General features: G+C 35.3%; 1 protein-coding gene across 1 annotated transcript in view; it reads right to left on the reverse strand.

The window, feature by feature from the left end:
• Positions 1 to 26,716, reverse strand: part of OTUD7A (OTU deubiquitinase 7A) — a 414,523-nt gene that overhangs the window by 292,601 nt on the left and 95,206 nt on the right. The window contains exon 2 of the mRNA XM_074236215.1: positions 10,359 to 10,474. The gene's annotated coding sequence lies outside the window, so the exon portion shown is untranslated. The remainder of the gene's footprint in view (positions 1 to 10,358; positions 10,475 to 26,716) is intronic.

The raw sequence follows: 26,716 nt of genomic DNA on the forward strand, positions 1-26,716 counted from the left end.
GTGAACTCAGTCTCAGAGACTCAATTTCCCATTTCATGATAATTCATCACAAACCCAGGTTCTGGATGTAGGCCTTGATAACAATCACTTTTAAAATAGGTCTATGATTTCATTGGAGTAAGGAACTCCAGAAGAAGAAACTCCTTATGTCAGGGCAAATAAGTAACTATTCTGCAACTTTTATCTTAAAGACTGAGATGTTACAATACTAACTCAGGATCACATGGTCAGGATATATCAGAAATGGAGCTTGAACTGAGGTCTTCTGGATTCCAAGGTCATTTCTCTATATTTTATACTGCACTACTTCTTAGATATGTTGCAATAACAAAAATTTCATTGGCAAGGTTCATTATCAACATTCTCACCCATAAAAATACAAAAAAAAAATCACTCTTAGAGTCATATCTGGCATTCAAGGGCTTCCCTACCACAATCCAAAATCATTTCTTTAAATCCCCTGATCTATCTCAATAAAATTAGTTTACTCACTGATACCTGGACAATCTTATTCCTTCTCATTTTTGTCTTTGCTCAAACAATACCCTCCACTTTTCTACCATATCAAAGTCAATAAAAGAATTTTCCTTATTAATATATCGAAAAAAGTTGTCATATTCTGTATTCTGGGACTCTGTTCTGCAATCAGGAGATGGATAGCATTTCATCATTAGTCTTCTGGAATCCTTGATTATTACACTGATGAGTTTAGCAAATAGTATATCCATCACTTGTTCATCCATTCTCCCATTCTTTGTTACATCAAAAAAAGGCAATAAATATTTTTGTACATTCTTAGAATTTGCTTCACTTTAGCACTAATCCCTCTATTAATCTACCTTCTAATTCCTTCTCTACACTTCTCATTCCTTCTTTTTTTTTTCTATATTTTAACTGTGTGTTTTTGTATAGGTATTCTTCCTTCATTTGATCAATTCAGATGAGAGTAAAATTCAAATAATGATCAGATCCCCATTCTTTGTTTGTATAGCTATCTACCTAATTATGGGAGATAAATTTCCCTAAAATTCCTTTCTTTCCTTTGTAGTTTATTCCTCTTTACCTCTCTTTCTTTTCTCTTTTAAACATCAAGACAAATCAGACCACTCTAATTGGATTCTTTGAATGAAACTTAATGATAATAGGGTTCAAATAAGTCATGGATAATCTCCCATTTATGAATTTAAGCAGTTTATCCTTGTCTGATCCTTTAATCATTATTGTTCATTAATGTTTACCTTTTTATATTTCTTTTCAGTTATGTGTTTGAACTTTGTGATTTCTGCTCATCTCTAGCCTTTTCAGCAGAAATGTTTAGAAGTTGTCTCTTTTATTAAAGATCCATTTCTCTCTCTCTCTCTCTCTCTCTCTCTCTCTCTCTCTCTCTCTCCCCCTCCCTCCCTCCCTCCCTCCCTCCCTCCCTCCCTCCTGTAATATTATGCTCTATTTCTCTGGGTAAGTATTTCTTCTTTATAAATTTGTTCCCTTTGACTTCTAAAATATCATAGTCCAACTTCAAATTAGGTGATTTTGACTATGGCTCCTTGGTACTTGAATTATTTTTTCTCTGATTGCTTTTTCTGGTTTTGTTTATAATGTTTCTCAGCATTTTTATTTGGGGGCAACCAGCAGATTTATTTCATTTTTACTTTGCCCTTTGGTTCTAAGATCTGGCCAATTTTCTTTCTATAGATCTTGAAATATGATGTCCATGCACTTTTTTTGGTCATGGCATTCAAAAAATTCATTCTTAATTTTTTCCCTCAATTGATTTTCCAGGTCAGTTTTTTGGGGGGGTGGATGGATTGGATGGTGGGTTGTTTTTTCTTTTTTCTTATGAGATACTTTATACCATTCTTTTTACAGTCTTTTGACTTTGCTTTAATATTTCATGTTGCCTCTTGGAATCAATTGCTTTCATTTGTCCATTCAAATTTTCAAGACATTTGGTGTTTTGGCAATGTTTTATAACTACTGTGCCAAAGTGTTAATTCCCTTTACAATTCTTTTCTCCATTGTCCTCATTTCTTTTCCATTTTTTCCCTTAGACACTCTCATTTCTCATTTATTTAAAAAACATTTTTAAACTCTTACCAAAAAACATTTGCTTCTTCTCTTCCAGGATTTCCAGTTGAGTTTGTGCCCAATCTAAGTTTTATTTTGTTTTGTTTTCCTTGTAGATATTTTGGGGTCATTCTCATCTTCTGTATTTGTGTCTTTAGTTTCATTGCTATCATAAAAACTCATTATGATGAAAGGCTCTAATTTTTTTTTTTGCTTTTTGTTTGCTTGCCTATTCTTTCAACCTACCTTCTGAATTATAACTTGAGTTTAGAGCTAAACTCTGCCACACATCTGGAAGGAAACTTTGAGTTGGTCATGTTGCTACTTTCCTAGGGTACTGAGTGTAATGTCAGGGACAGGCTGAGTATCTACTTTCATTACTCCCAACATGGTTTGAACTAAACTCTGTAATTTCCTGAACTGGATTTGGGTCTGAACAAGAACAGATTGTGTTGGACTCTGCCTCTATTGCTCAGATGGAAAGTTTTGTTAATTCTAAGTAGCAAAATTAAAGACTTCTCTTGGGTCTGAGATTCCTTTCTTGGCTATTCCTCTGTAGGCTGGGCTAAATGCAAGAAGTGAAATTCTGCTCAGTGCTTGAAAACTGAGCAATACCACTGTTGCTGTTGCTTTCTGAACTACTTCCAGAAAGGCCAGTCTTCCTACCAGAGAATGTCATTACTCTGCACAGGTCCCCTTTTCAGTCCACTCTCAATCGGTCTTCCCTGTATGCAGACCTTCCTATCTGTCTCCATATGCTGAGTTGATTGGAGAAATGACTCACTGTCACTTTTTTCTGGCTTTCCCTTCAGGATTCTTTCTGTTGCATTTCTAGCTATATTTGGAGGAGTTTTGGGAAAGGATTTCACTCTACTATTTTCTACCACTCCATCATCTTGGCTCTACTCTTCCCTCTTCCTCTGAATTCTTATTGCTTACTGTCTATACCACTTATGAGATATGTTATCATTACTATGTCTTTCATAGTAATTTCAGAATCATCTATGATTAATTTTCTTCATTTTGACACTTTGGAACTGTGACCAAATCACAATTAGCTGTGGTAAGTTACTTAGTAACTCTGAGTCTTAGACAACTCTCTATAACTCATTTATTAAATGAATAATGGGTTATGCTCCTCAGCAATGAAAGGAGTACCTAAACCAATGAAGTAACATATCTTAATGTATTGATGTGGTTTTTGTCATGTGCATAATACTTATCTCCAAAAAATAAGATGGCAAAATTCTGATGACAGGGATGACATCTTATAATCTTTTGTATGTTTTATGGACTCTTATATGGTGCCTTACACAAAGGCTGTACTCAACAAATATTTCCTGACTTTATTATTTCATAGTTAACTAGCTGCTGCTACTCTTTTTTCTTGAAAGACAACCTTATACCAATTCATTGAGACAATCCCTGATACCACTATCCAGCTCCAATTTCACTACTGGAATCTACTTTTCTTAATTACAATGAGTATAACTGCTATAAGACTTGAAATAATACTTTGGTTTAGACTTCTGATTTTATCAGCATGGGTAACACTAGGTACAGAGCTACTCTGTATTGATGAAGATCAGTTAATTCATTTGTAACTCAGTCTAAGAAAGTGGCCTGGGGGACCCTAGAGTCTCAAGCCATTTGTCCATCAAAGTCACATGGCAACTGGTTGTTATAGGCAGGACTTTAACCCTGCTTTTCTTACTCCAGTACTATTCCTCTATCCATGAAAGCTGTCTTTCATTTCAAACCATGGAAGCCATAAAGGACAAGCTTTATTTTGTTCCCAAAGGATATACCATTTCCTTCAAACTTGATAGAAGTTCTGGGATTCAAATAAGCAAAAACACATAAAAGATTATATGAATGACTAGAAGGACTAAGGTATACTTTACATAATTTCCCTCAGTAACCCATGACACTCCCAAATTCAGTCAGAGCTCACAGGGAAGTACACATTGTGGCAAAACTTCCATGCTGGTAACAGGGACTGAAAATAACAGCTCTGTCTTATGTGCATTTCTTTAGGGCAGCATCATATAACCTACTTTGTTTTGTAACTGATTATTTTTTCCGTTTCAGGAAGCTAAGACTGAAAGCTACCTACATGTCGGGTACTCTGCAATGTAACACTATTCTTACCATCTTTTGATCTACACAGACTGCAGATGGGAGATGTAAGAACTGTCTAGAGAGTCATCCTGATGAGTCATAGCTCACTTCATATTGCATATATATATTGCCATCTGTATGTATATGTGGGTTGGGTACAGATGGATGTATTGTAGGAATTAATATTATAATGGATAGAGGGCCACACATGGTCTAGGATCCATTCCTCTTTTTAAAATAATGCTGTCTTGGTGTTTTTACCTCTCAGTATCCCACGTGACTTTCAAAGACTCTTAAGTTATAAGAAGTGAATATATATGTGAATATATATGCCATAAAATATAGAATAATATAATTAATATAACATAAGTAAATATATGTACACCATGGGAATCCTAAACATACTTAGAAAACAACAGATATACTTACTATCTTCATGACATTGGGCAAGACATTAACTTAACCTCACAGGGCATTGGTTTCCTTCATCTATACAATCAGGGAGCCTGACTACACAGTCTTTAAGGTTGCTTTTACCTCTAGACTTATAATCATGTATATAGACTTGATTTAAATTGTAAACATTTAATTAAATACCTCCAAAGGAAGAAAAAAAACAAATCTTGATTTTGTTTCATAAGACTCATTCACATTTAGGTCTACCAAATTTTGCTTGTATTACTAATGTCTTTTGCAATTTATTCAACAGACCAGCACACACCCAATGGTAGTATTATACTAAAGCCTAAATCAGGGCCAAGTACATGCATCTAATAATGTCCAACATATGTTCAAGAAATGTGCAGTTCTTTGTTTAATCAACTAATACAGTTGAACAATCAGTTGTTTGGGTAAAATTAACAATATCCCAAATAGTTGTTAGTTTACATTGCATTAGGAGGATGGAGGCCTCAGGTCAGTGTTGATTCTGTCATGCTATGGCGATGAGCAAGTCACTTAAGTTTTTCTCATCTGTAATATGAGGGAGGTTAACTAACTTGCCCCCATATCATTTTTAGATTCTAGTTCAATCTTTTAGTTAATATTGAAAAGCAGTGGGCTGAGTTCAACAAGTTTAGTACCCAAAGGTGTTCATGCATTTCATTAAAGATTGAGCATCTACCATAAACAATTATATTAATCTCTTCCCATTCTTACTGCTGTCATTGAATTCCATCCAGATTACTCTCTATACTTTCTTTTAATTGCCTTATCTGATTCATTGTTTTTTGCCATAATCTTCACTACTTTTAATATTTACATTATATTTACATTTACATTAATAGTTACCCCTCAACAACCTGACTACAATAATGTCTCAATTTACATTCTGCCAACAGTAGCATGATTCTACCTTACAATTAACCATCTCTCAGAATTACACAATTTTCATGATGCAGAAATTCCATTCTCTAAATTCAACAAATTATCTTTTTGCCCTAACTCAGCATATTACTTACATCATTCTACTTTTCACCCTTACCAAAACCTATTCTGTTCTCTCAGCTTATATTCCTTATTCTGACTTCACTTATCTTCATACCCCATCTGAACATATTGATGTTTCTCTAGTAGTAACCTAGAATGTCTTGCACCCTTGACACTCTATCATTCACATCCAGTAAATCTTTACCCTTGGATAATGACCCACATCATCCATTTTCTTCACTTTTGTTTCAAGGCTGTTTGTTATAAGCTGTTGTTAGTCCTTCATGACTTCACTAAGGTGATAGCAAACACATGAATTGGATTTGAGAGGGGGAGGGGGATGCTGTGCTAAGTCACCAGCCTCACTTTCTCTTCCAGAGCCAGATATGAATCAGGACAACTGGAGATGACCTTGAATGTGAGGCAATCAGGGTTAAGTGACTTGTCCAAGGTCACATAGCTAGTAAATGTAGATTTGTAGAAAGTGATGAAATACAGAGTGATTTTACCCACTACACCTTGATAGTAGATAAGTCCTTGATATTCTTTACCATCTTCTCTATCCATATCAACTCCCTATCACATTTTTCCAGAGTGACTGGTAAACATTTTCTTCTTTTCCTCTCTCCACAACCATTTCCCTTCATAGCAAATGTCAATCTGCTCCAATACTATAAAGCTGTAGGTCATGACCTCCCTAAATTCCACTGTTCTATTACTAAAACCTTACCCATATCTCCCTTTCTCTTTGGTGAAAAAAAAAAATGAATCCCTATTTTTCACCAAGACTTTTAAAATCTACCTTTTCTTTCACCTCCTAATCTCGTTTTAGCACTTAAACAATTTCTCAAGTGTATTTAATCTCTCCTTCTTCTCTAGCATTTTCCCATTTACCTGAAAATACATACGTCTTCCTAATATACTTTCCCCTCCCCCCCAAAAAAAGCCTATCTTTGAAAAATGTTCTATTTGAGAGAGCATAAAAATCAGGAAAAGTCTCGCATGTTCGAAAACTTTCATAGCAGCTTTTTCTGTAGTGATAAAGAATCAAAAATTGAAGGGATGCCCATAAATTGGGGAATGGCTAAACAAGTTATGGTATATAAATGTTATGGAGTATTAATGTTCTAAAAGAACATTATGAGTGACTAAATTTTAGAGAAGCATGGAAAGACTTGTATGAGCTGTTATAAATTGAGAGAGAACATTTTACTCATTAACCACAACATTGTGAGATGATCAACTATGTATGATATTTGCAGTTCCTCTCAGCAATTCAGTGATCAAGAATAATCCTGAGGAATCTGTTCAGGAAAATGCCATCCAAATCCAGAGAAAAAAATATGGAATCTGAATGCAGAGCAAAGCATTCAATTGTTTACTTCTTTCATATTTGTCCTTTCTTTCTCATGGTTTTTCCGTCCTTAGTTCTAATTCCTTTTTCACAACATAACTAATATGGAATTAGATTAAGCCCAATTGATTTTACATGTACAGCTTTCACCAAATTACTCTTGTCAAGGAAAGGGGGGAAGGAAGGGTGGTAGAAAAATGCAAGAACTCATAAATTTGCAAATGGATGAATGTTGAAAACTACTTTTGCATGTAATTGGAAAATTTAAATAAAAGGTAAATAAAAAATGTTCTATTTGCATGAAAAGCATTGTTCAAATTTGCGTACAATGCCTGCTCTTAAATAAGACATATTGCCTTCCCTCACAGAGCTTTGCACAAACTATTCTATGTTTGGAATGTATTCCTATACCTGCTTGTCAGCTGAATCTTAATCATCATTTGGAGCCCAACTCAAATATGACCTATGTAATATGCAACTAGGCAGTGCAATGAATAGAGTACACTGGAAAACCTTAGTCCAAGTCCAGTCTTGGACACTTATGAACTGTGCATCCTTGGGCAAGTCACTTCATCTCTGTCTTGATTTTCTCAACTGAAAAATGGGGATAATAATAGCTCACAGGGTTGTTGTGAGGATCAAATAAGATAATATTTGTAAAGAATCTAACATAGAGAATCTATATTGTTTGTTTGTGTTGTTCAGTCTCATTCAACTCTTCATGACCCCTTATCTGGTGTTTTCTTGGCAAAGGTTCTTCTCCAGACCATTCTGAGAGATGAAGAAACTGAGGCAATTGGGGTTAAGTTCTTTCCCAGGATAACACAACTTGTATGTGTCTCAGGAACTCAAATGTTCCTTACTCCAGGGCTGTCCCAGTATCCACTGCCCCCTCCCCACCCCACCCCCTGACTGCCAAATACAATAGAAATGCTAACGAGTGTTAATACTACCTTGCTTCATAATGTTTCTTTGATCCTCTCCCACCCCAATTCATAACTTCCCATTATTTCCTTTTACAATTTCCCAATATTCCTACTCTGCAATAGTTTATATCAAAGTTACCTCTGTTATCACACTAAAATATCTATGAGGGCAGAAAGCAATTTTTTTAAGTTCTGAATATTGAACAATTTGAAAATACTTTCCACTCAAGAATATTAGTAACAATAATAACTAGAATTTATATAGGACAACTAAGCACAGTGGATAGAGCACCAACCCTGGAGACATTAGGACCTGAGTTCAAATCTGTCCTCAAGCACTTGACACTGACTAGTTAGTGTGACCCTGGGCAAGTCACTTAACCCTAAATGCCTGGAATCTAGGACCATGTCCAGTCAGCTTGTTTCATATCAGGCCACTGGACCCAGCCTTCCCCCTCACTCAAATCCAATTCATTTGCTTGTCATGATATCACCTCCCTGATGTCATAGTACTCTTTAAGAATGAAGGACAAACACCAAGCTGGGCAGAATTTTTCCATTTGACCTCATATATTAAATAAGGGAAGATAAGTGGGATGGCACAGTCAATAGAGTATTAGAATCAGGAAGACTCATCTCACTGAGTGCAAAGCTGCTCTGTGACCCTGGACAAGTCACTTAATACTCTTTGCCTCAGTTTCTCTCATCTGGAAAATGAGCTGAAGAAGGAAACGGCAAATCACTTCAGTATCACTGCCAAGAAAACCACAAATAGGGTTCAAGAAGAGTTGAATACAACTGAAAAGACTAAACAACAAAACAATGAGATGTGACTTAAAAATGCCTGAACAATTAAGTGATGGGCACTCAATAAATCTAGGTGGATTTGAAGATAACAGTGTTCCTTACTGTGAGGATTCAAACAGGAGGCATGGTCCTTTGCTTTTCAGGACCTCACAGACTCTTTGGGGCCACCAGATAAATGCACAATCAGAAATTAAACACCACTGCCAAATCATCCATATTCCATGCATAATGAGTAGTTCAAAGAAAAGTTGCTATAGGAGATAGAAAGGAGAGATTGCTGTGCACTGGAATGGAAAAGGATGACTCCATAAAGGAGATATAAGGAAAAATCTGATTCCCTTGGGAAGAATCTAGATAGAAAGGGAGTACCCTGTACCACAAAGACTATGTAACTTTTTAAGATTCTCTGTTAATTATCAATTACCTGAAACTATTGAAAATTACATGCTATTCAAGTGAAATTTTTTGCTCAAACTTTCCTAACAAATGCAACTCCTGGCATTGAAAATAATGAAAGAAAGAAGGAAAAGCAGGGGAAAAAAAATTCAGGATAATTTAAAAGCATTGAAAACATTTATTCCCTTTTATCACCAGCATTTAAAGCGGGAGGGAGGAAAAGGGACTTCCTTCTTTTGTGGAAGAGAATGCTCTGGATGAGGTTTCTCTGAAATATGTAATTATGAGCAATTTTGATAAAGAAGAAAAAAATCACCATAGGCCTTGACTAAATTAAGGTTCATCTCTTCTTTAGATAGAGTCCATCAGTTTCTCTCCTTCAATTAGGTAGAAAGCCAAAAGCATTAAGAGAATGGTTCTTACATTCACATAAGCTCTCAATCTACTTTTCTGGGTTTTTCAAGGAATTGTTCTACAAACCTGAAGCAAGTATTTTTTGGCGGTTTTCCTGTCATCTATGGTTCCAACATTTTAGTTCTTCTGGGCCACATTATCCAACAAAAAGTTGTCAAGGGTCACATGCAGAATCCATTATGACTATAATGTAACCCACATTACCAATGAGCATAATAATAAAATATAATAATGGGCTTTGAGGGTCACATGAGGCTGGACACACCAAGAAGCCTATTTCACAAAACCTTTTGATAACTACAATAAACAAATACAGGCAAATGTACTATTAAAATCTTGATTAGGATTTCCAATCTATCCATCCCACTTCTTACTATAGATTTACTTCAAGCATCCAATTTCAAGTATTTACACTTATATGCTAGCATTGGCTCAAGCACTGGGGAATCCAAGAAAAGCCAAACAAACAAAAAAGTTCCACCTTTCTTCTTTCTAATAATAACATGGAAATTACATTCTCAATTCATAACTACAAGGAGGTGATATTCTTTTTAATAGGACAAGGTGGAAGGAAAGACAACTTTAGTTTTAAGAATAATTTATTCAAAAGATAAGCAAGACTGACTGAGGAAAATAGAGACCTAGCTTAGAAGGGATCAAAATTACCTCATCATCAAACTTTATCACATTTTAGCTGGTACTCTGGTCCAAGTTAAAGCTAACAGGACCAAATCAGCTGTGCCCCTTGGTCAATTTTGAGGTCAAATATTAAGCTCTTTGCTCCTAAATAAACCATTGAATCTTCTGGGGAAGGGAAGCAGGGAGGAACCAAAGACCAAAATACTCACTGCTAGTTATTTATTTCAGCAACAGTGGTTTCCATTTGGTGTCCAGACATCACTAAGCACAACTTCTGATGGAAACCGCAGAATTGATAGCAGCCCTCTAGGAGACACTGTCAACCCTATAAATTAGATTGGGGGGAAAGCATCACTGAAACAGCAGAAAGCTGGTAAACATTTTCTTCCTTTATAAGAATAAACTAACCATGGAGGACACATGGACCACACAAAGAAGAATAAGGATTGTCAGCAACCTTACTGTCCTGCTCAGGCTGCTTTGATTATGAAAGCTTGTAGTTTTATTCACTGATTGGGTGGTTCTGGTTAGTAGCAAAGTTAAGAAGGGGTGATAACAAAACAACACAATTTATTCCTCCACCCTTTTCCCACCCCACCCCTTCCCCACACATACATGGATACTTTATAGAATTAGCATTTAGGAAAAGTAAGGTTCCAGTGAAATTTGACTACAGCAATCAGTCACCTTTAATGATCTTTTTTCTTCCCGAATTTCTAAATTTCTAAGTGTTTAAATATATAAATGTTCAAGAAACATACAGAGCTCTCTCTCTCTCTCTCTCTCTCTCTCTCTCTCTCTCTCACACACACACACACACACACACACACACAAGACAAATAGGCTAAGCCCCAAGACACGGTGGTTTGTTGATTTTCAGAATGATCATTTCTCATAAGATGGTAATATTCTTCATCTAGGTCCATCCAAATGAACACGGATGTGGTTGAAAAGACAATTTATATATGAGGTCATAAAGATAAGACATTTTTTCCCCAACAACAGATCATACGCTGGGAGTAGGAAATAGGAAAAGAGGATTAATAATATAAAGTATATTTGCTCAAGAGATCAAAATCCTGCATGCGTTAATCAGTGCTTGAACTTTAGGGCAAACACGTTCATTACTTTCTATTTATCATAAGGAACACAGGATTTATTTGCTTCTCAACTGTTTGATTTCAATGACCAGCTCATTTTCAGTTTAACATTCATCAAATTAATATATAAAGGGTGAAAAAAGATGCAACATTTCTATTTCCAAATACTAAATAAACTGGAGGAGGGCAGCAGTGCTGCAGAAGCCTATGCAGAAGTCTGCTGTCCAGTTTCACACTGGGAAATGCCAGCAGAACTACAAGGAAGCTTATTTCGGCAGATGGGAAAAGAGCTAAGGCCAGGGCAGCATGGACAGAGAAAATCAATCAACTGGGCTGGCAAAAAAGGGTGACTTCACAGCTGACAGTGCCAGCCGTGCCGAGTAATGATCTTCTGGAGTAGGAAAAATGCAGAAATACAGGGCACTTGGGGTGGGGGGAGGGAGGGAGGAGGATATAAGAGTGGAGCAGGGGAGATAGTTACTTACCAAATCTGTTCATTATTTGCAGGCAGAAAATTAAACCATATTTCCTGTTTATCTGTAAGGCTGTGAGTAGAGAGATTCTGAGGGATGATGAGCAGTTGATTCAGCCCCTGCCCCCTCACTGCTATTACTGCTCACTACAGCGTTCAGATGGCTCGGCTTGCCTCTGTTACATTCACAGACTCAAAAATGTGGCTTATCAGCAAGGGCAGTCCCAGTTCTCAGCAGTGCCACTGTGGCCTGGCCATATTTGACTTTATTCCCTCTAATACCACTGATTTATGAAGCTGATAGTGGAAAATCTATTTTCAAGTCATTTAGGCTTTCCATGGTTCTCTCAGAAAGTTATGCTGTGAATGACCTCAGGTTAGGTCACAGAGAGCAGTAATGGCTCCAGGGCCCATTGACTTTGGGTGTAAAACAACAAATTAGGCCAAACTGGGAAATTACACAAACAAACCACAAAGCATTTTATTTCTTACCCTGGAAAGAGGACAATTTTAGTTAAACTTGAAGGGCACCTTACAGATTCTGTAATTCAATATCTTCATTTTAAAGATGTAGAAAATGAGGGTAAGATAAATTAAGTGACTTGCCCAAGGTCATGCAGTGAAGTAGCAGAAGCTGAATTCAAATTTCAAATCCAACTCTTTCCACTGTATTGTATCTTAAGAAGAGTCAAAAATATTTCAAAAGGATATACAGCTTCATCACTCCACATTGGCACAACCAGACTGACTTTTGTTCTGTTAATCTATGAATTCATTTACCTTATTGAGGACATTAAAACTCCATCTAATTAGTATAGGGTCAACAAGATGGTACAAAGGATAAAACACCAAGTCTAGAGTCAGGAAGAATTCATTCAAATATGGTCTCAGAACCCTGACTAGCTGTGTCCTTGGAAAAGTCACAACTCTGTTTGCCCCAGTTTCTTCATCTGTAAAAGGAGCTGGAGGAGGAAATGGCAAACCACTACAGTACCTTTGCCAAGAAAATCTCAAGTGAGGCAATGAAGGGTTGAACACAAGTGAAACAATTTAACAACTAGGATGACTGAATTCCTCATCAATTCATTCAATTCCTGTCATTTTTCCTTCTGGAAATTGATCCTCTCCCCTCCCTCATTTAATGCTTTTGTGTAATAAAATTTCTATAAAAAATTGCACAAAAATGTCAAAAATCAATATAGGCAAATAATGTGTTAATAAAGTGGTAACTTTATAACTTCAACTCTTATTGAAAATTTTTCTAAAAATGGATTAGCTCAGTTTCCTAAGTAAGTGCTTCAGTGACTACAAGAGCTTTCTTTTGATTTGGGAATCTTACAAGGGCCTCAAAATTATTCTGATTACAATAAGAACACACATAGAGATGTTATTAAAGTTTAAAACATTAGTTGCCATTGTGCAGGGCTACAGAGAAATAAGGTGTAGGAGGTCAAGCTATATCTACAGTGACTCCTAAGAACATACCTTCTAAGATATGAACTTATTTTCCTTCTGATTAAAGGAATTCTCCTCAAAATAGAGTGTGGAAAAATAAATCTAGTTGAAAGTAATTTGTGGTTCTGATTAATTGAGGTTTTGCTTCAAGCACATTCCCAATTGAGTCACCTGAAACAAGAATTTTACAAATTAAATCCAATTTTCTCTTTAATTGCCATTGAGAAATGGAACCTGCTTTCCTATTTGGAAATGTGCCTCTAAGCGTCAATGTCCTTATATCAATATGCATGCAGAAAAATTTACTGGTCTCATAGAACTATAATGGAATCATAGATTTAGCTGGAAAAGTTCCTCAGGCTTCCTCTATGCCAACTCCCATATGTTACAGATTGAGGAAACTGAGGTCTAGAGAGGTTAGGTATGAAGAGACAAATGTTGTTTTTTTCCTCATTCCTCTGTCCCAACTGCTCTTGCCACACAGTCAAGAGTTACTATTCTTGTCATTGTCTGTTCATAGTACCCAAATGGCCATAGCTCTCCATTTTGGTGAAGACAAATAATTCATCATACAGTCAATTCCAAGACATGGAACAGGGAAAAACTCAACTAAGAATCCTATCATTCAAATTCTTCCACTAGGTTTATTATAGTGCCAAGAGGTCTGGCTCATGCTATGCCAAGAATCCAGATGTCTACCATGGACTGCTTATTGATAAAAATTGCTTGTTAAGGCAGAAGCACCTGCAGTAACAACCATAGCTTTGGTGGAACCTTCAGTACCCATCATCATTGCCTAGAAAGGTAATGGAATAGGTCACAGTACCCAAGAGTTTGTTGATTCTTGTATTATGCTCAAGGAAACCAGTTAATTTCAATTGCCAGAACTTTTACTATTCTTATGTATGCAGTGATAGATAGCAATAGGAATGCAGAGCTACCTCCAAATATCAAAAATTGTTTCTGTTGTTTCTAATATTGTAGGATCATGTAGAGTCTAACACTGCCATGTTGCCTCCTCTTCTCTTCAATCCGGGAAATTAGCAAAGCCTAGTGCTGAGATTTCACATTGATCTACTGGTGCTGTGCCTACCTTGAGAAATCAGATCAATGGACTGCGCACTAAAATCCTGGGGTCTGCCTGCTCCTTCTCTTCCAAGTTACAGTTTCCCAGGAGAACAAAAAAGAAATAATGATTGGTCTTCTTTCCTATTTCTTAGCTTTTGCTGGGACCTTACAAGAGACTCAGAAGGAACCATATATGCCAATTATTGCTTATTGGCACCATTGGTCAATTCAAGATGGCCCCTGGAGAAGAACTGAGTATTTCATAATAGGAAAGCTTCAAGAAAATAGTAAATTGCTTCATTCTTTAGAGGATACAATATAGCGTACTTTTAGAATTGAGTGTTTTTATGTTAAGAGATATCTTGAAAGAAATATGATAGAAGGAAAAGAACTCAAGACTAAGAATTAGATTTGGGTTCTCATCTTGATTTTAAACATTTGATTGTGTTACCTTTAAGAAAGTCATCACAACATTTTGCAGAAAGGCCTCGATACATATAATTTGAATTGAAGTGAATTGAAATATTATGGTCTTTAGTTTTCTCCCCTATAAAATGAGGATATGAATGTAAGTAGGCAGTCAGGTGTTGCAGTAGATAGGGAATCAGGACTGGAATCAGGAAGACTTCAGGTCAAATCTGGTCTCAGTACTAGTATGACACTACCAGTATGACTGTAGGTAAGTCATTCAACCCTGTTTGTCTTAGTTTTCTCATTTGTACAATGAGCTTGAGAAGGAAATGACAAACTACACCAATATCTTTGCCAAGAAAACGTAAATGGGGTCACAAAGAGTTGGACATGACTGCACAACAACAAATTGAATGTAAACACCTTTAGCCCACTTTTTAGAAGTTATCAGTTTTATAATTCTATATATTTTATGACTTGTATAATCAGGGTAGAAGGGAAAGAATAGAACTAAAAGTTTTCAGACCTAGATTACAGTAGGACAGACCAAGGAAAAACTAGGAATGTCCAGGACCCAAACACTAGACAATGAGATGAGACATCTAGGCACTTAGTCCTTAGGGGAGCCTAGCAGTAGATAAATGTACAGGATAGGCAGATGGTAGAAATTTCAGAAATCTAGACATGTGGACTAACCTTCATGTGCTTCTTTATGTCCTGGAAAACTTAGGGGAAAAACCTCTAGTCCTAAAACAACTGACTAACCAAGTAAGAATTCAAATTTACTTGAAAAGTTAGAAATCTAGGTCAGTAAAATATGTCACTGAAATCATAGATAACAATTTTTTTTCAAACCCTGAGTCCATGGGTCCTTATAATGCTCATGAGCAATGTATGGAGACATATGTTCCCTTAATATGTTTGCCAGCATCATTGAAGATGCCCTCACAGTGTCCAAACAAAAGAATTTAGCATGTCAATCTGCTAGCTAAATATTCATGAAGTGCTGGGTGTAGAATGAACTCCCTTTTCAATTCTAATTTAAAAATGAGTATTAACTTCCTTTAGATTCAAGTCATTTTATTCTTCCTTTGTGAAGCCTTCCTTGAACTCTGCCCTTGTTAATATCCTGTCTCCTTTCTCAAATTACCTTGTTTTTACTAATCTGTGTTCATGTTATATCCTTCTAGTAGGTTGAAAGTCCCCTGTGCACAGAAATTGTATTCTTTTTGTCTTTGTACCCCTGACATGCTTAGACCTTACTATATGTGTCCTAAATTAAATTGTTTGATTGCACATATATAACCTATATCAAATTGCTTGTCATTCTAAGGAATGAGGAAGAGGAGCATGGAGGGAGAAAAATTCAGAACTGAAGATTTTTTGGAAATCAATGTTAAATGTACAACTATATCAGATTACTCACTGTCATAAGAAGGGGAGAGGGAAGAGAGGGAGGTAGAAAAATGTGGAACTCAAAAGCTTATCAAAAAATAAAATATTGGAAACTAACTTTGCATATAATTGAAAAATAACATTCAAAATTTTTAAAAAGAATGTTAAAAAATCATCTTTACAATTTAATAGGAAAAAATATTAAAAATAAAATAAAATAAAATTAATGGTTACTAAAAGATTCCCTTTCAATGGTGAGATTCCTCTAATAAGTCTGTCTTAAAATGACATTTTGCTACATAAATGACATTTAAAATGACATGATGCTACATGTCGACTTCTGCAGAGGGTAACATTCCTAGAAAATGGCAAGAAAGTAAAATATGTGAATGCTGATGCTTCTATGATCCTACGGGAAATAGGGGGTTTGGATCTCATAATCACCAAAAACTGTAATCTGAAAATATACTTTTCTGCATATAATTCTCTATAATAAAACATTAATTCTGTAATTTATACTTTTCCTAACAAAAAAATGAAATAATTCATAAAATTCAGTATTCAAAATAAAATTAATACTAATATAGTCATCAAAAAATATTTCAGACAATATTTACTTTTTGATTCCCATGAAATCTGCAATACATAACTACTTTCCTCTTTTTTTTACATATGATGAATAGTCAATTGGTTAAACTCAAGACAGTGGCTACAGACATTTCAATATGAAGTTTAACACCTTTATTTTCTCACCAAGCCACAATCCCGTAATTTAACACACTTGAGCTTAGAACCCAAAGGACTTGCATTATTCTTTGCAGCATAACTGCAACACAAAACTTGAGTTTTAAAGGCAAACAATGAAAAGATGCAGTGAATTCTGTGGAGTGCTTTATTCTGTAATGGTAGGGAGAACAAGACCAGTGAGGTATCTATTAGGATACCAACCATTCCACAAACTTGTGGAATTCCACCACTCATTATTTTCTCCACTCTGCAAAGATGCAAATGTGCATGGTTGTCAATGAAGTGAAACTGAATTTACTAATAAAATCAGAGAATTCTTGTAGTTACAAAAGTTAAACATGCAAATATTGAAAATGGACTGTAATTGTATCAAACCAAAGAATATTACAAATAGTCCTAAGTGAAAACCAGTTATGTGAAAAAGATTGGGATATTCAATCAAAATGGATGAAATCACAGATGATATATGTTTAAATAAACCACTGCATTGAGTCAGTCTAACTATCTGTGTAAGCACAGTGGTACACACATACATACATACACACAAATATGAAAGATAGTCAACTGACAGTGAAAGATTACTGGATTGGATTCAAAACACCTGAGTTCAAATCCTAGCTCTCCCAAATACTGCTTATGTCCTTTGGGCAAATCACTTAATTACTTTGGGCCTCAATTTCTTTCTTTATAAAATAAGCAGGTTAGACTTTATGACCAATAAAACCCTTCCATCTCTAAATATATATATATATATATATAATCCTATAATTCAGTTAGGCTCAGAACAGAAAGGACATGGAGATCATGATAGATTACACTTGAGAAATCATGCAGGGTTTTCCATTATCCCAAACTGCTTACGGCTGCAAAAACACTGACACTATATGTCCAAGAACCATGATAGCAAGAAAATTAAAATTATAAGTAACTCAGAGGGCAGTCACCTTTTCATTAGGTGCAAATATTTTGTAGTATGTTACCTAGATGATTCATGTATAGAAAATGACATGGCATAATACTCAGGATAAATATAATTTTAAAAAAGGATGGTTCAGTCATTCTGTGAGAATGAGAGGTGTCAGGTGTACAACCCATAATGGTGGCAAGAATAGTGATGATGATAACTGAAACGTATGATATTTTAGATTTTCAGAAAATTTACATGTATTATCAAATTTGAGAATTACAGTTACCCTATGAGGTAGGTACTTGTAGGTGTTCTCTCCATTTTATAGAAAAGAAAACTAAATGTTATGCGACTTGTCCCCCCAACTAATATGAGAGATGAAATTTAAACTAGGGTCTTACTGAAGTCTAACACCATAAAAGTGGCATACCTCAACACACACACACACACACACACACACACACACACACACACACACTTAAAAGAACTAGAGAAGATTTTCAGTGAATTGAGTTTTCAGAGATTTTCTGAAAAGATAAGCTTAAAGATCACAAAACATGAGGAGGCATTTCTCATTTGCTGGAAAGAGTGCTTACAACTGAGAATATCACAGATCCATTCCAATGGCAAAGTACCAAAGAGAAATCTGGTCCCTGGGCTATGTCTTCAGGTTAAGTGCCTGCAGGGACTTTGACTCCAGTACCACCACAGAGACTTCAGAGTAGGACGTCAGGCCAGTCACTACAGAATTATCATAGTAAACAGAATACTCAAAGAAAACCCTCAGAATTCCTATCATCCATCTTGTTTCTAACAACAAAGAAGGACAGTTGATTTTCTTAAGTTTTTAATTTTTTTTAATCTTTTACTCCTTTCCAAAAATCCTTTATTAACCTTGCTAAAACTTGCAGAGTCCCCAACAAAGAATCCCCAAACAAAAAACCTTCAGATGAGAAGGTTCGGATTTTCGCTTTGAAATGAATAGGCTTATTATAGTCTAACCTGGATATGAAGTTACTTTAGGGAGAAATGGTAGTGCCTTAACAAATCTCTATGAATTTCTCTGTTTCAAGGATCATGTAGAGGAATGGTTTTATAAAGATATCTAACCTCTGGTCATAGAGACATTAAAGAACTATATCTTCCTTCTCTTCAGGTGTCCTTTATGAAACATCTACCCAAAGAAGTCAGATTGTTTTGTGGCAATTATGAATGCCAACAATTACTATCTTAAATAGGAACCAGTCTCAATCTCTCTTCCTTCCTTTCCCTCCTGCTCTTTGTTATCACTCAGATGGCCACAAATATTGAATATTTCTGTTACTCTGTACCTCCGGGACCATGACTGTAGAAATGGATGCAAGAGCTAACTTGAACCCTATGTAAAATCATTTGAAACAACCTTATTCATCATTTAGTAAGATCCCAAAGAAGTAAGCACCAAACTGAGCTAAACTCTTTAGGAACAAATGGAAATAACATTCACTAACAAGAGTTTTTATCATAAAACACATAGGCATCTTCCCATCTGTCCTAACCCAAGACAAATTTGCCCTGCATAATTTTGTCTACTTCCCTTTGGATCACCAAGAGTAATTTCTTACATTGCCTCTAGCATATAGAAGGCAGATTGTCTTTGTTTTCATTAAGACAGCAGAACTGGTTTGGAAGCCTATCAACCTTGACCTCTTTCAGTTTAATCAAAATATTCTCTGTATTCCTTCAATTCTTTCCTCAGACTATGAGATCTATTTCTGGTATTATTTTGGTTGGACTTCCAGAACCTACTCCCCAAGGTTGCTTACAATCTAAAAAATACCTTTGTACATATATTATGAATGTATGTATGTATGAACATATATTATATATTATATGTAGAGATCCTATTTTTGCTAATTTGTTTATGATCTTGGCTAAACATGGCTCAGTACTAAGTTCCTCATGACAGAACATTGCTGATTAGTTTAAAGTGATTAAATTTACACTGTCTCTGTCAAAGTAGAAGTAATGAATCTAGACATTTAATTTTGCTACCCATCTCCCAGAACACTTTAAAATAAAATCACATGCAACTCATTACCATAAGAACACCCAAAACCAGGATTTTTGGTACACTCTTACCAAAATATCTAATTCATCTTGAAATAAGAAAATTTCTCCTAATGCATAAAAAAAGAGATCAAATTTCAAGGAATTACGGATTAAAAAATATTTCCTTAGATTATCCTTCTTATGGTTTCACTTTTATCTAATAATAGCTTTGAATTTATTAGACCAAAAAGAAGGTAGAAAACAAATAATGCTAAGCCAAAAAACCTTCCTTATAAATCCAACTATCTAGGGGAGAAAATCATTTGCAATGTTTTTATTTATTGAAATTTTGTTTATTCCCCTTTTTTCACACTACCCTCTGTGTAGCCTTATTTATGACTTACCACTAACCCAATATTCTCAGCCAATTCAGTCCACAAAAGTATATACCCAACTCCATTTCAGTTCAATGGAAAACCACATGGAAGAAAATCAAGATGGGCTCTGGCTTGGTACCATCTGCTGAAATCAACACAAGGGGCTTTCAAAATACATCTTAGTCTTTCTAAGTTTGTGGCAAAGAAACTGATCCCCCCCCCCATCAGAACAAAGATAATTATCAAAACTAACAATATTACCAAAATAGCTTCTAGTAAAATAAGCAATCAGAAGAGAATTTTCTTGTACAACTAGAAGGCCCATCATTAAGTAAATCAAGTTGATCACAGAACAATTAAGTCAGAGAAGGAAAAGTATTGTCTTCCTAAAGCATGCTATTGTTCTTCAGTATCCTAGAAACTGAAATATATAGTAACTTCCAAGTACTTAGGTAATTGTAGAGTTTTCACAATACCTCTCTGAGACCATCTTTATTTCAAAGACTTGGAAATAAGAGAGATAAATTAAAGTGTCAATCACTTTCTACAGTAGATCTCTTTCTAGAAGTAATGACTAGAATCTCTATAAATCAAAATATTTTATAAAACATACTGAAGGAACTTTTCAAAAGACCTCTATAGGGAATCTTAAAAAAAAAAAAAGAGAGACTTCTTGTGGAAAAAATGATCATTGCCAATAGCTTGTAAAATTAGATTTTCATGCTTGTCTTGCTAAAGTGGTGGTACTCTTCCTTATGTGTTCAAAGTCATTAAGATCAAGTATGTCAATTGACACAATTTTTTAAAAATTTCACTATAGTTTATTATAATTTCTCATAACTTTACAAGTATATCTTAAATACAAAAAAATATAAAATACTATAATTTTGTTGGTCTTGGTGTCATGTCTGACACTTTGTGATCCCAATTGGGTTTGTTTGTTTTAACAAAGATTCTGTAGTGATTTACAGTCTTCTTCTCCAGTTCATTTAACAAATGAGGAAACTGAGGCAAAGAGGGTTAAGTGATCTGCTCAAGGTCACACAGTTAATTAATATTGGAGGCCAGATTTGAATTCAAGAAGATAAGTTTTCCTGCCTCCAGGCCTGATACTCTATCCACCAGACCACCTAAAAACTACCTTTTTTTAAATCCATTAAGATGAAAATATAGTAGGATGAAAATTTTGATTATAATTTTACTTTGAATGCACTAGATCAAATGACACAGTTTGGTCTTTCCAGGAATTCTTAAATTCTGATCTTTCTAGGATTAAATGGGTCAGGCAGAGGGCAGCTAGGTGGCACAATGGATAAAGCACTGGCCCTGGAGTCAGGAATACCTGAGTTCAAATTCAGTCTCAGACACTTAATAATTACCCAGCTGTGTGGCCTTGGGCAAACCATTTAACCCCATTTGCCCTGCAAAAACCTTAAAAAAAAAAGTCAGGTAAAAAAACAAATAACAACAACAAAAAAAACAACAATCACTAGAGTTTGTCCTCAACCAGAAGTTTTCCTGCTTAATAGAAGGTGGGGCAGAAGGGCAGGACTCAGGTAGAATGTTAATGGTTTAAACAAACTGAGCTTCAAAGTTTCTTTTCACAGTGACAATGGCAAAATGTGGGCTATGTGAAATTAAATCTATGTTTTACCAAGTACTTGCATTTATATACATTTGATATCTAAACCACCTCTATGAGGCAGAGTGAGGCAGGTATTATAATACCTATTTTAACAGAGAAAGAAATAGAAGGTTCAGAAAGAGATCTAGGGACATGCCCAGAATCGCATGTCATAGGAAGGACTGACAGATTTACAGTTGGAAGGAAACATTGCTGTTTGTCCTTCATTCCAAAGAAGACCTTGACAGAAGGGTGATGATGCCAAGACAAGTACATGAATTGGATCTGAGTGAGGGGCAGCTGTGCTAAGTCACCAGCCTCACTTTCTCCTCCAGAGCCATCTGGGTCCAGTGGCCAGAAGTGAATCAGGATGAATGGAGATGGTCCTGGATGTTGGTTAATCAGGGTTAAGTAACTTGTCCAGAGTCACACAATTAGCCAATGCCAAGTGTCTGTGGCTGGATTTGAATTCAGGTCCCCCAATTCCAGAACCAGTGTTTTATTCATTGCATCAGTTAGCTGCCTCTAGGAAATTTAGAGATCATCTAGATACAATACAATTTAGAGGAAAGAAATCTGGATTTAGGAATCAGAAAATCTTTGGTTCTGTTTTAGAAATGTGTTAACTGTTTGACCCTCAGTAAATCAATTAAACATTTTGTGCTTCAGTTTCCTCATCTGTAGAACCAGGGTGGAAGGTAGGAATAACCTTGAGGTCCCTTCCATCTCATAATCTATGATCCTATTATATAATCCAATCTCATCATTTTATCTCAGATGAAGAAACAAGGGAAAGAAATAAGACTGGATCACAGAGGCCTTGAAAGTACAGAGACTGGATTTGAACCCAGGTCTAATGATTCCAAGATCAGGGCTTTATCCACTATAGCCAAATTGCTTCCCAGGCACACAGAAATAGAAATATTATTTAATAAGATATTACTGTTTGGGGCAGCTAGGTGGCGTAGTGATAGAGCACTGACCCTGGAGTCAGGAATATCTGAGTTCAAATCTGGCCTCAGGCCTTGGGCAAGTCACTTAATGCCATTTGCCTTGCAAAAACCTTTAAAAATATATATTATTGTTATTGCTCAGCATAAATGTCTGTTTTCTTTCTTTTTTAAAAGAATTAGATTAACATCTCATACCAATTTTCTATTCTTTCCTGTAATCACTAAAATGTGGTTCACAATGGACATGTATTGCTCACAGTCTAACAGTTTTGGGGGGAAAATTAAATATTACTGCATAACACCCAAATAAAAGAACTACCAAAAAAAGCAACAGTGTGCCAAACAAAACCATAAATTGAGGGGTCAGAGATGGAGAAGGAAGGAACACCTATTTTATGATAGACACATTTTTATAAACTTATTTGAGCTTTGAATGTTTCATTGCCAAAAATACCGTTCAATTCATTTCAAGAATGTTACATCGTTAGTTGCTAATTCTATTATAAATGAATTTTAAACCTTTTATTCTCTCATCAGAAGTACAGTATTTATTTCTGTAGGCCAGATATTCCCCTGTGGTAATTGAATTCCATTTCGGCCATGGCACAATTACACAGAACAAAAATCTGGCCCGGTATTCCAAAATTCAACTCTGGGTCAAGCAATAGCCATCTTAGAGCTAACTCATTCTGAAAAGTATATTTCATAGATTTTTATTTTCACTCTGGGGCAACCATGAAATGTAAACAATTTCTTCACATTCTGTACAGTCAGCAGGAGAAACATTTGTTTTTCATAAGGTGAACTGATTGCATTACCATCATCTCACTGATGTAATAAAGCAAATCATTTCAAATGAATGGCAATTGACAATTCATAAGGAATGGCACATTTCCCCTCCATAAAATGTATTTTATGGAACAGTGGCAGGTAGAGAAATAAAGATCTCCTACTTTATCTAGCATCTGCATATAAAAAAAAATTTAATGGTTTCAATTTGGATAGAAAACCTAGAAGCAAAGTCAATCAGTCACTACCCCTCAAAGGACAGCTTTCATGACTCTGGTGAGATTTCCACTAGAGATGTGCAAAGAGTCACTGTAAATCAGATGCCTCAAGTGTCCTGTGAAGGATTTATATAAAGGGGAAAAGGAGAGAAATGAAAATGAAAACAGGAAAAAAACCAAAATACAGATATCATTATTACTCCTTTATCTTACCCATTTTTCTGCATGTTTCAAGGCGGCCCTGTCCTACTATGGAAAGCATAATTCAAAACTCGTCTTAGGATCTATATCCAGTAATAGGGGTTGTGTTGCATTGATTTATCTACACTTTTACTTACATGGTTTTGTGGTACTATTTTTCTTGTGTCTTCTCTCTTTTATTCTAATGAATTGCTGAATCACGTTCACTTCATCTCAATTTTCCTGGTATTTATTCCCTTCTCTCTCATATTGCAACCATCCTAGTTCAGGTTTTCCCCACCTCTCACAGGAGCAATGAAATAGCTCTCCACCCTTGAATGTACCCTCCACCCCAGAGCTCAAGTGCTTACCATGACACTGACATGAACAGAAATTTCCTAGGTAAGGACATAAGCTAAAGACATTTCTAAGAGACTCCCTCCTCCCCAAGGATATCTGAATCTCAGACATCAAAGTCTAAATGGCATATGACTTGTACATCTCTGGCTGATACCTATGTCCTAAAACTAAAATGTGCTTTTTTCCCCATCAATAAATAATTCAATAAACATTGAATGAGCACCAATTATGTAAAGACCAGACTTTGGAAAAGAAATAAAGTTCAGATGCAGCACAATTACTTGCTTTATGTTGTAGGGATGCACGGCACATGTACAAATAACGATATGCATAATGCATGTGATCAGGGATGCAACAAGATTAGTGCTATGCAATCAGTAGTTTTCCTGAAGGGGATGACGATTAGGATAGACTTAGAAAATATGAGTAGGAAGGAATTCATCAGATTAGGGAAGTGGGGGAAAGTATTCCAAAAACAAAAAATGGCATAAGCAAGCATAAGAGGAAAGGAGAAATGCAAAGCATAGACAGATGGTATCAAGTAACCTAGTTTAGTTGAAGGATAGACAATGAAGAGGAGTTTTTAATAAGCTAGAAAGGTAGGATGGCACTAGATTTTATCGGGTCTTGAAAACTAGGAAAATGAGACAGTATAATGTTTATTCAGGCAATCGGAAAACATTGAAGGAATTTAAGAAGGAAAGTACTATGATCAAAAAAAATTTGTGCATAAGGAAAATAAATCTGGCATCACTAATAAATAGTAGCTTTGAAAGGAGTTTGACAGAGGGAATAGAATTGAGATAGGAAGCCTTGTTGTTAGGAGACTGGTGCAATTGTCCAAGAGGATTTTAATGAGAACTTGTACTAGATTTGAAGCAATTGGGGACGGGGGAGGAATTGAATGTACAAGATATCACAGAGGTTAAACTCAATAGACTTGATAAATGACTGGTTATCAGAGAAATGGGCGTAGGAAAGAGTCAAGGATTGTTGCATGATTCAAAACTAAGAAGACTAGGAAAACAGGTATATAGATAGATAGATAGATAGATAGATAGATAGATATAGATATAGATATATAATATATGTTATACAATTTATATATATATACATATATACATATACATACATACATACATTCAGAAATAGTGAATTAGGAAGAAACAAACAATGGAAGACAGATATTTTCTCCATTATCATTGAAACATAGGGTTGGAATAGGCCCTGACAGACCATTATATCTTTGAGCAAAAGGCAGTTCTATTCTTTTATGAAAAACCTTTCAAAGAAAACCCGTTACATGAAAAGAAATTTGCTATCTAATTCTGTAAAGCATTTTGATTCACTTCTAGAAAAAAGAAAAAAAGACAAAAAGACATTCATGTAAAATTTTGATTACTTATATTATACAGATTTCTCAAAAAGTATTTCACACTTGGCTAAGCCAAAGTTTATTATCCTGAAGCTTTAGAAGAAAAATCATTCTTTTCACCAGTATTATTCTTTGGTTAGGTATGAAAATTCTAGCTTTAATTAATTGACCACAAGAAAGTGAAGAATGGAATGATTATTGAATAAAAGTAATGATTCATTGAGTATAGCTAAAATCTGGAAGCAGAACTGTCTATAAGTATCTAGCTCTTAATACAATTTTTGCTTCAACTCTCTTTCATCTTACAAATAAAATAGATCATATTCTAGATCTTGGAAGTTACCCTCACCATCTAGTAGTTGACAAAAGATGGGAAAACATTTCCTACTCATATAGCATTTTTCCTAACCTCATGATTAACTACATTGGAATTTTTCTTGACTATTTTTGATATGCCAGCCAAGATTCTGGGCTTACATGCTCATGAGAAGACCATGTGTTTTATACTGCTTAGAAAGGAAAGGTATTTTGGCTGTTAGAGTTTTGAGTTTCAATTTGACTCCCTCCTTCCAAACCCCATATTAAAGAAGGCCAACATTTTATATATCTATATCTATATATCTCTATAGATATATAATGTATAAAAACTCAAAACACATACATATGAATATGTGCATATGCACATACCAACGTATATCAGTTCTTTCTCTGGAGGTAGAAAGCATTTTCCTTCTTAAATTCTTTGTCCTTGAAATGAATAATCATTACTCAGAATAACTTAGTCATTCTTTCAACAATATTGCTGTTACTGTATACAACACTGGCTCATCTCATTTCACTCTGCATTATTCCATAAAAGTCTTTCCATGCCTTCTAAAACCAAGTGGCTTATCCATTTCTTAATATTTCAAGGTAGTGATTTTTATAAGAGGATTTATATGCACACTTAGATTAGGAACTAACTCATTTGATGTTTAGTTATTAAAGTAAGATTTATTGATGCTTTCTTTTGTTTTTCTTTCTAGTTTTCAAGGTCCATCTTTCCCCTTCATCCACCCACAAGAATTGAAATTTTCCTTGTAATAAGGAAAAAAAAAATAAACCA

This window comes from Macrotis lagotis, chromosome 4 (genome assembly GCF_037893015.1).
Source record: "Macrotis lagotis isolate mMagLag1 chromosome 4, bilby.v1.9.chrom.fasta, whole genome shotgun sequence".
Classification (NCBI taxonomy): domain Eukaryota; kingdom Metazoa; phylum Chordata; class Mammalia; order Peramelemorphia; family Peramelidae; genus Macrotis; species Macrotis lagotis.